Source organism: Coturnix japonica, chromosome 2 (assembly GCF_054131305.1).
Source record: "Coturnix japonica strain WE chromosome 2, WE-NBRP24, whole genome shotgun sequence".
Lineage (NCBI taxonomy): Eukaryota > Metazoa > Chordata > Aves > Galliformes > Phasianidae > Coturnix > Coturnix japonica.
In genome coordinates, this window is record NC_140664.1 from 79,973,511 (window position 1) to 79,985,242 (window position 11,732).

At 37.4% G+C, this 11,732-nt stretch overlaps 1 pseudogene; it reads left to right on the forward strand.

Moving 5' to 3' along the window:
• The first annotated feature begins 11,102 nt into the window (after positions 1-11,102).
• LOC116653062 (U6 spliceosomal RNA) lies at positions 11,103-11,201 on the forward strand (annotated as a pseudogene).
• The last annotated feature ends 531 nt before the right edge of the window (positions 11,202-11,732 follow it).

Genomic DNA, 11,732 nt, shown 5'->3' on the forward strand with positions numbered 1-11,732 from the left:
TTTGTTCTCCCTCGAGCTGAAGGTGAATCCCCACACCTCTTCACAGAGCTCTCAGCCCTCCCAGTTTTACTGCCTGCTTACACTACAGCTTCAGATCTCCCAGATGTGCATTTCAGCTCAACTCTCCCAAAGGTCAAATCAAATGCCTACAAGGAGAGCCAAGAAAAGGTCATTCATCTTAGGCTGTAATGTCCTCAATTCTGTAAACTGTTCAAGACAGGAAAATGGTAAAATATGGTTCCTCCTTACCAATCCTGCTCTGAAGATGTGAGACTGTACAAGGAGTTATTGGAGGAAGGAAAAGAGAAGAGATTTATCTCAAGTCTAAATGATGCAGCCAGAAATACACTATTCTTTCAAGACCTTTTTTTTTTCTTTTCCCAAAGACTTATAGATTTTGCTGTTGTACTGCATTTTAGTCATAGATTTATCATTCCTACTGATACAATGAGATCATTTAGTACACTAAGATCACTGATTAAATTCCATGATTAAATTACAAATACAAAGCGTTTCAGACCTGCATAACCTACAGGACAATGTGGCCTTCCAGTATCTCAAAATGTGAGAAAAGTTCACTCCATAGCATTCATACTTTCAATCATAATGAACAGACTACAGATGATGATTCTCTAGGTACTGAAAAAAATGATAAAAAGACTGATTATTGCTCTTCCTTTTTCTTCTTTTCTTACTGATTTGGTAATAGTAACTGCACAAATGTCTTTGCATGTTTCATTGTCATCATTTTTAGTTTTTCTCTATCCTCCTTTTTGGATAAGACAGGCCTAATTACCTGGTGATTATGACACATGTTCTGAGACTGAAGGGAAATATCTGAGAGCTAAATAAATCAAGTCTCCTTTAGCAGTGACTAGTACTGATATGGTCTATGAATCTCATATTTAGCTTCAAAAACAAGCACTGTGTTTCATCTCAGGCTTTGTTTAGGTTTTTCCTCCTACAGACTGAATGAACCATGCAGTGGTAAAACATACACATAACCATTTCAGAAGTATGTATTAAGAGTTTAAAATAATCTCCCTCATGTTTTGTCTCTTTATTTAAAAATCCCAAATTCTATTTGGTTTCTTAATGTTTAGTAAATCCTAAATTATTTTGATTCTTCCTAGTAGCTTTGCTTGTGAAAGTAAGTTCAAGGATACTTGTATTAGTGTTGCTTCACTTCAGAAAAAAATAAAAAGAAATAAAATTAACTTCTTCCATATTTAGATCTGGATCTTAACCCCTTGAAACATAGTCAGTGTTCTGTAAGTCTTAAATCCAGAAACACATGCGGGAGTGCTGACCTGATCCACCTGTGGTAAATGACCTGGATAAAGACATTTGTTAAAATAGGAGTGTAAATAGTATAGGGGAACAGAAAAATCTAACTATGTGAAAGGAATACACCCATCAGCAAGATTTGACAGTAATGTAGAATTACAAAGAAACTTGAAACACAGATGTAATCATCTTGAAAAGTTATCTAGCGGAAACTCAGAAATTGTAGCACACAGACAATATCTTGGAACAGAAGCAGCAGCAGTTGTCCCCTCTGAATACTACCAACAGACACTCTACAAGCACTGAAATCTTGTGAGGCACCTGAAGCAGTCCACCTAGTTCAGACAGCAAATGTAGGATGCCGTACATGGGCACTCACACCTCCAGGCATGCATGGGCAATCACGGATGTTGCGTCAGCAGCTTGCACAGAAGGAAGGAAGTGAACTGAGCTGGGGGATCTGCTTCTTCCACCAGAGGTGTAGGTAGTCAGGGAACTGAGATGTGTCCCCAGAGAAAGAGCCATCGGTTGGCATAAAAATAAATAAATAAATAATATGAAAATTAAAAACAAAAACAAAACAAACAAACAAAAAACAAAAACAGAAAAAGAGAGAAAAACAGAGAGAGAGGAAAGAAAAAAAATAAAGAGAGAGAGAGAGAGAGAGAGAGAAAGGAAAAATGGTTGAGATTGGAAGGGACCACTTGGGATATTGATCAGGATCACATCAAGATGGGTTTTGAATATCTCCAGAGAGAGACTACACCACCTCTCTGGGCAACCTGTTTCAGTGTTCAGTCGCTCTCCCAGTAAAGAAATTTTTTCTCATGTTTAGGTGGAACATCCTGTGCTTCAGTTTGAAGCTACTGCCTCTTGTCCTTTTGGCAAGTACCATTGGCTTATTGGCCTTCTTGGCCACAAGGGCATGCTGCTGTCTGCAAGGACTCCAAGGTCCTTGTCTGTACAGCTACATCCCAGTAGGTCAGCCCCAGCCTGTACAGGTGCAGGGGTTTATTCCTGCCCAAATGCAGGACACTGCACATACCCTTATTAAACTTAATGATATTCTTCTTTGCTCAACACTCCAGCTTGTTGAAGTTTCTTTAATGGTAGCAATGTCCCTTCTGCCACTCCACACAATTTGGTATCACCATTAAACTTGCTGAGTAACTTCATCTGGGATACTGATGAGTAAGTTAAAGAAGACTGGGCCCAGTATAAGTCTCTGGAGGATATCACCAACTACAGGCTTCCAACCAGACTCAGTGATATTGATCACAATGCTGAAGACTGAAATTCAGCAAGCTTACAAGAAAGGACACAATAAACTAAGGAAGGGAATACTAATGGAGGGGACGATAATACTTTCAAAGATGTAAAGAGAGCTATTAAGAATTAGGCACCATTGTACTGCTGGTGTAAGTAAAATTACAAGAGTTCTGGATAAATTTTATGGTGTGCTTCTCACCTCCTTTTTTCCCTCAACTTCATCCTTCAGACTAGCCTTACACATAAAGAAAACTGATAACATTCTCACCAAGAGATCGCAATTCTGTTTCATACTGGGGGCTGAAAGAACTGATAGCAAACACCCAGTTCAAAAGCTGAGGGCCAATTGAACATGCACCTAAAAACAAAGTATGCCAATGAGTCAGTCATCTTACCCCATAAATAGTGAATAGCCCAAGAGCACCTTGAGATCTTCTTCATGGCAGTGGGCTGCATGACAGGATCTCCCACTGAATAGGGACATCTCTCAAGGTTATGCCTGTGCAGAGATCCTTTACTCCTTGACATCAAGATGCCTTGCCAATACAGATCCTTGGTAAGCAATTAGGAGTTTATTTTAAGCTTTGTTAGCTAAGATTTTATCTTAGAATAATTGTGCACACCCCTTAGACACAAACGGTTGACTAAGTTGGGGACTAGCAGTGGATTCAGCTGCATCTAGGCTCCTTATCCCTGTGGTTCAAGTTTAGTAGCAGGAGGGTCCACTCTGAATCTCATTGATAAACAGGAATCTTCTTTATGTGTGTGTTTAACTCTACTCTTTACCCTGCAGTAAATAATCAAGTGTATCCAGACATCTTGACTCTTATTAAGTTGCTGCTAAATCACTACACTATGTCTATACTATATCAATAAATACATTCCTGCTTCTCCCCTACAAGTGAAGTGTATTGTGTGGTTGTTTCCATCTGCAACAATAAGGCATTACAGAAAACATTCCTAGTGCTTCTTCTTTACTTCTCAGTAATACACATTAGAATAGATTGCTGTAGAATTTCTACATTCTCACTAAAATTATATACTAGCAATGCAGTAGAAGTAGACTACGTCCTGAAAGACACTCAAACAGAGCATTTCAACTTGTAAACAGAAGGCACAAGGTATACAATGAATGCAGAAGACTGCATTCCTAGCATCAGGGAGGCTGAATAAGGCCTAGAGCTCCTAGCTTCTTTCCCTCCCCTTGGTACAGAAATGATAGTCAAAACACAAGGTTTGCTGAACTGTAGTCACTGAGTCACATGTTACAGCTTCTGCTTCCCTCCCCACAACTGTGCTCCTTATTCTGCCTAACAGAAGTTTACCAGCCCCAAAACAGATTCAGCAGAAGTGAGTGTCTCAGCAGCTTAACTTACATTGATGGCAATTGTAACACAAGCCTACCTTCCTCAGCCATTAAAACTAAATCACCGTACTGCAGATGGTGATAGCTAAGGCAGTAGCAGATGTTTTATTCTGCTGACATGTATTTGTGGAAGAGACATTTTGGGTGGACAGCTTGGTTCAATAACATTTAACTGTTCATTTCTTGAGGAGAACAAAAGTCACTGCAGCTTACCATGCAAGAGTTACATTACACTACACAGCCATGAGCTGTAGCCTTTCTTCTGTTTGTATAAATGTGGACCCTTTCAGGAAGGAAACAGGAGACCTGATTCCTTGGGATATAGAGAAGGCTGAGGTACTAACAACTTTTTTCACCTAGGCTTCACCAGCAAGTGCCCTAGCAAGATGTGGTAGACAAAAGAGGCAAGTGAAAGAATGGAGAAGCGTTCTTGTAGGAGAAAATCAGGTTTGAGATCATCTAGGAGCCTGATGAGATGCATCTGAAGGAACTGATGAACAAAGCTGCTAAATCACTATCCATCAAGCACAGATAACACCATGCTGTGTGGTGTAGACAGCACCCTGAAGGGAAGGAATGCCATCCAGAGGGACCTGGATGTCCCTCTTGAGAGACTTGAGTGGTGGGCCTGTTAATCTCATGAAGTTCAACAAGGTGCAAAGTCCTGCACCAGGGTCAGGGCAGAGATATGACAAGGAGTAATGATTTTAAACTAAAAGAGAGTAGATTTAGGCTAGAAGAAATTATTTACTATGGGAGTGGTGAAACACCGGACCACGTTTCCCAAAGCAGTTGTTGATGCTCCATCCTTGGAAGTATTCAGTGCCAGGCTGGGTAAAACTTGGGTCTGCTGGAAAGTGTTCCTGCCAATGACAAGGGATAGGAACTAGAATATTTTAAGGTCCCTTCCAACCCAAGACATTCTATGATTCTATGGAATTTATCCAAGTTAAACATCAAAGAAGGAAAATTGCATGGAAATGCTTAGAAGTTGGTGAAGTGAAAGTTAACATAAATACTGAGTAACTCAATCTTTGTCTTGTCTGTGTGAAAAACCATTTTCCGAGGAACTATCTGTGTTCCTGATATGGAACTATTTACATGCATAGAGATGTCCAGACCAGTAATAGAAGTGTCTGATACTCATAACCCAAAGTTAAGTCTGGCAAAAACAACTTCAGATTTTCCATGATGTTATAAAGGGTCCATGCAACTCCCCCTTACCCACTGATGCTATGTCTGCCATTGTAATTATTCTTCTGAGATCAGTAGTACTGGTGACTGTTAGTGGCTAATAATTCATTTTTTTCCGTCTCACTAGACATAACTTGCATTTTATAGCTGTTCTCTGTCACCCACAATAAATTTATTTCCTAGCTATAATACTGACTTTGGATTGTTGGATGTATTCAAGTCTAATTTCATTAAAACAAACTTCATGTCTGCAAGTAGGACGGAAGAGGTCTAATGATATTAGCCAAAGAACTTACACCTGGTTCTTATTACTAATGCTGTCTGGCATCTGTGAAGGCAAAAACAGCTGACATCCACAATGTTAATCTTATTACCTTTTTTCAAAAGGTCTCTGAGGAGGAAATGTACATTTTGTAGTTATTGCCTTTCTTCATATGCAATATCAACAATTATTTTGATCCCTGTTTGATTAGATAACAAATCTAATTTCCAGCTCTGTTTTTATTTATTTATTTTTTCCTCTGCACAAGATATTTATAACATTTACACTCACATACTGAGAAACAAGTTACTGGGAGATGTACAAAATAGTAAGGCCCATTAGCTTAAGTTTACAAAGGATTTATTTTCATTTGGTTGGAGAGGGAAGAAAAAGTGGAAAACCACCTATCATCCTTGGCACCAATATGCAAACTGTAGATCCTGAGAGATTCCAGTGAGATGACTCAACAACAAAGCCAACAAAGCTTCACAAACAAGCTGATTTATGACATTATCAGGTCTTTAAGCCCACATCTTTACTTCTTCTGTCAGTGCCTGAAGATATGTCAATTTTTGCAAAACAATTTTTTGAAGCATATGTGCACAACCTTTCAGTGACTCAATCTCTCCCTGCTAGGGCCTATTTGGACAGTTCCAAATTCATTTCAGAAGCTATGTGGACAGAGAGTTTAAGTTCATGTATAAGCTAATACAACAGCATAGATGTAGCATAAGTGGTATAGTTATGCAGGTGTTTGATAGTTCAAGAGCATCCTTATCCTTATTTCTTAGCTCTGCTCTCTCAAGCATTGCAAACAAGGTGGTTCCGTTGCCAGCGGAAACCAAACCAGAGTTTGTGGTTTCCAGAATCTGGGAAGCTCTGACAGAACGTATTTATTCAAGCAAGTTGTGCACAAAAGATAGCTAGTGAAAATAATAGTCTTTCTACCTCTTCTTCACTGAACAGGTCAGTGCTTAAAGCACTCACAGCATCATTTATTTTACATGTTCTCTGTTACAGCTGTAAAAAGTGAGAAAACTGCTTACCTACAATACAGCCTCCAGAAAGCCTTACACAGTAGGGTTTTGATCTGTGGTCTGTGAATGATTAACTACCCTGCTTCCATTTGTTTGAAGTCAGATATTCCTTGCTGTGAAACTTCTTCAGTTCTCTTTCCAGTAAAAATCCCTTCTACCTAGCTAGCACTGTCAACTTCTATGGAAAATAGCAATGATGACAGATCCACGCAACACCAGCAGTTTTTTTATATAATTCCCATAGTTCTGAGGCAATTTAGTTTCACAGTGATCATAATACAAAGTTGTAAAAAAAAAAGAATAATTAAAAAAATCCTATTGGCAGGAGCCAAGTTTTAGACTTCCAATTCAATCAGATTTTTTTAAAAGATCCTATTTTGCTGCTTGGACTCAAATGTCTTATTGGCAAGCTATCTGTAAAACGGAAGCAATTTCATGGGTTTTTCATTGCATTTAAATGTATATCCCACATGTATAATACAAATGTGGCTCTCCACACCTCGTCACAAAGTTTTTAAAACAGAGTCGATGAATGCGATGTGCAAGCTTTAACCTTGTATTTGCCATTTAAACCTTCTTAATTTCATTAGGGGTGTGTGTGCGGGGTGAGATGACCGTGCAAAGCAGAGCTCACTGAGATTTCCAGTTTTTGAAAACCGCTGAAATAAAAGTAAAGAGGTTTCAAGTCATACAAGGGCTGCTCCAAAAGAAATACCTGATACTCTGGCAATGTTGGCTCAGGAAATCAGAGGTGGATGTTGGTGGTATTCTAGTAAGGGCTGAACCTTCCCACAAATATTTCACCACATTTTGTTGTTGTGTGACAAACAGTAGCAGAGGGACAGTCTGACAAAACAGCATCTCACATGGAAGTGCTTATTATTTCCTCCGTGTGGAAGAAATGGTACCCACTGACATTCACCAACACTTGCTGAACATTTACAGAGACCAAATAGCAAATGCAAACACAGTGAGGTTGTGGATGGTGCATTTCAGCAGTGGTGGTAGTGACAGTGGTTCACCTCCACTAGTGTAGATGTTTATGAGTGGATTGTGTTAGCTCTTATTCATTGCTGATAAAAATGTAGAGCTAATGGTGCTCACTATTTTGAAAAATACCATTTTGTACCTGAGAATTTGCTCTACTAAAGACTGTTATTGTCCTCTTTGCACCTGTTGTTGTTTCCATGGAAATAAATAGGAAGCATTAATTTCAGTGCTATCTACATATTTTAAAAAGTCTGTGAAGTACTTTTCTGTACTCTGTACTTCAATTTCATAGTGTTCAAAGTGTTCACTTTTATTCTTTAAATATGTTAAAAAAAAAAAAAAGAAAGAAAAAGGAAAAAGAAAGAAAGAAAGAAAGAAAGAAAGAAAGAAAGAAAGAAAGAAAGAAAGAAAGAAAGAAAGAAAGAAAGAGAGAAAGAAAGAGAGAAAGAAAGAGAGAAAGAAAGAGAGAAAGAAAGAGAGAAAGAAAGAAAGAAAGAAAGAAAGAAAGAAAGAAAGAAAGAAAGAAAGAAAGAAAGAAAGAAAGAAAGAAAGAAAGAAAGAAAGAAAGAAAGAAAGAAAGAAAGAAAGAAAGAAAGAAAGAAAGAAAGAAAGAAAGAAAGAAAGAAAGAAAGAAAGAAAGAAAGAAAGAAAGAAAGAAAGAAAGAAAGAAAGAAAGAAAGAAAGAAAGAAAGAAAGAAAGAAAGAAAGAAAGAAAGAAAGAAAGAAAGAAAGAAAGAAAGAAAGAAAGAAAGAAAGAAAGAAAGAAAGAAAGAAAGAAAGAGAAAGAAAGAAGGAAAGAAAGAAATCACCTTGAATATGTACAACTACTCAGGTAGATTCTATAATGGATTTTCAGTTTTATTATTAGTGAAGGTCATACAAGAATTTTGCTTTACCCAGTTGGCTTCTAAAATATTGAAGGTTAGAATTTTCCCATCTAAGAAGTTCAAGAACAGCACATAAGGACTAAAGAATACTCTAGACTCATTAATTAATCAAGTCATGTCACAGCAGATCTTGTTAATCCATCCTCAGAGGAAACTCAAATGATGTTTCAATTCTCTATGTGAGAATAGACAGAATAGTGAATAGTGATAATGCTATACAATTACAGAAAGATGGGAAGCATTTGGAGATACAAGAAATTAAACTAAATTATTTTTTTTTCCCAACAGCAACTAAAATGACTTTTTTGGATGTTATCTTTGCGAACTAATCTACTTAGAGGACAGAAGCAAGAATATATTTTATAGCTAAATAGGTGACAACATTAAAAGCTCTGTTGGAAAGAACAAGAGTTAATGACTTTTAGAAGTCATTTTGTTGTATAAAACTAAGCAGATTATTTTGGTGTCTTTTATCTACTCGAAGCAACAGTGAAAGAATGTAGGTGTCCACTGTGTAGTGGAAGAGTGACATTGACTAGGTACATAGTAATAGCTGCTATCTTACCTTTTGTTGTCTACTAGAAACACTTGGGTTTTTGTCCTAAAAATAATTAAACCACTGCATCCAGCAATGAGGCTCAGAGAAAAGTGTTCATTTTTCTTTTTCCTGGAATGAATAAACAAATTTTGAGATTTACTAATAGTAACCTTATTCAGTCAAAAATGATTATCTTGTCTCTGTCCTGAGAGTTAATGGGCGTCCTTACCCTATTGCCACCAGGTATATAACTGTTTATATGTGATAAGCCTCTTGGATGTCAAGTGATTATACTATACTTCTTATTTAACATATGTAAGTAAGCAGATGTGCTCAGTGACTCTTACAAAACAGGTGCTTGCTCACAGAAAACATGCAGTTTCTATACGAAGACAAACTGTAATAGTTCACATTTGGCCAAGATGTGCAAGATCTTGAGCTGGCTCAGTGCACAGGATACAGTTTTACTTTTTCTAAGACAAGTTGGCTGTTACAAGTTAGCAATAAAGAAATACATTCATTCAAATTTTAAGCCAGAGAAAAATCACATGGGTTTTAAAAACCATTATACCACTCACATCTCAAGGTCTCTGTCCAGCTGTAGATGCTCTTTTCCAACCATGCCTAAGGCTTTTCTGATTGCTCTGACAACTGCGTATTAAATAATCCTTCAGACAGAATGCATCTGCAGCATAGGTCTGATCCAGAGATCAGTGAAAGCAATGGAAAGACTCCAACTGGTGCAGTCACTTGTGGATCAAATCTCTGAATTGTTAGTGATGAAGCACAGTGTAAAATGTCAGCCTCAATTAAACTATGGCAAGAATTCCATTTTGTAGGGTCAGTACGTCAGCTATAAAAATTTCAGTTATCTATACTCCAATTGCTTTCCAGCTTACTGCATCTAAAAACACAAAGCTTATTTGTAAAATGACTTACCCTTTTTCAATTAATCCCAACACTTCTAGTGCTGCCACTGACTACCACGAACTCCTGTTTCTGTTTTTGCTTCTTATTCAGGAATGAAGTGAAAATGTGTGCTCATATTTGCAACTGTGTGCTTATTCCTTGCATCTGTATACAATTTTAAGTATCACTACTACATATCTAAGTGAGTTGTCCTGTTCATAATTTGAAATCCAGAATTTCAGAACAAAGATTTTCCAAGTGATGTGAATATTTACAGAAGACACCTACAGGTACCCACACACTTTTAGAATTCAGGAATAAAAAAGCAACATGACACCATAAGATTTATAACCAGTGCCTATGCACTTCAAACAGGGGATCCAAGGCCTCAGATGATGACTGCAGCCATGGCTTCATTGATTTTGGTCAGCCCACCTAATGATGAGCTCTTTCTACCTGGCCTTATTAAATTCATCATGGTCATTCTATAGAAATAAATTGTTGGTGAAAAATAAGAATCAATACCTATGAAGGTGAATAAATATGAAAAGACTTTGATCTTCTGTCAAATGCTTTGTGTGTAGTGAAGTAAGCTAAACTGACTGCAAAAGAAAACCTACTTTTGAGCTATACTCTGCACAACACTACTGGCCACACAGCAATATCATGTAGATATCTTATCCCTACATATAGTAATACTCACTGTTAATTCCTATTCATTAATCAGGACTGGCACTGTTGCATCTCAGATCTCCTGCAACTTTTCTTTACCCATCCACTCACATTAATCATTTTGCCCCACTCTTGCATGCCAGCTCTGAAAGTCTTCCTATGAACTGATCCAAAGTCAGATAAATTTCCTCCTACCAAGGGGCTGTGTGGAGCTGTATGACATTCTGCATCAATTTACAATTGAGGATGGATCTAAATGCTGGATTTGCTCTTCATCCAGCCCCATCTCCACAAACCAGATTCTTTCATTCATTTCTTTTTCAGAGATCTGTGTATACTTTTGAGAACATAACTAGAGTCTTGTACAGACATGAAAACTATAAAAATGAGAGCGAGAAGAAACATATCCGCATCTATTGATGCATGCCAACATTTTTCTGTTCTGGAATTATGAGGAAGCAGACAGACCCTTCCTGATTGTAATTCAGGTTTTTTGTTGGTTATTTATTTTTTTATTTATTTTTAGTCATCTGTCTATAAGCAGAAATGAACCTGAAACTAACAATCTCTGAAATTCTTCTGAACACTTCATCTCATTTTGTGGCATTTCACTGAATAGCATCAAGCACAGACTTATGTAGTCACAGTTAAAAATGCATCCCCAATAGGCTTTTAAGATAGATTTCAGTATGTGCTCCTCCAGTAGCATATATGCTGAAACTGGAATGATACAGAGATTAGCACAGCCCCTGTGCAAGGATGATACAGAAATTCATGAAATTCTGGTTTCCCAGCAGGTGGTTAATGCCCCACGCCTGCCAATATTTAAGAGTCATTTGGATAATGCCCTCAATAATATATCCTAATTTGTGGGCAGGCAGTTGGACTAGATAACCTCTAAGTCCCTTCCAACTGAACTCCTATCCTATCCTATCCCATCCCATCCATCTTTATGTCCCGAAACATATAAATTCAAGGTGGCATAAAGTACATATAAATAACCCAAACAATCTGATGTATATGAATGACTTTTGGTACCTATTTTTAAAACATTTCTCTACAAATAGAAACACTGAATAGAAATTCATTGGGAACACCAAAATTCAATTTTGGAAACTCTCTAATAATGAAATGGGATGAACATCATGCAGAAAACAAACTAACTAACTAACTCGAAACAGCTTTTATGCAGTTGTATCTACAAAAAATTAAAATCTTATGTTTCACAGAAGGAAGGAGAAGTAATTGAGGAAAAAGCAACTCATCACAACAGTTTCTAAGTCTGGATCTAGTTTCCTTCACTTGCACAAAGCTGTTAAGT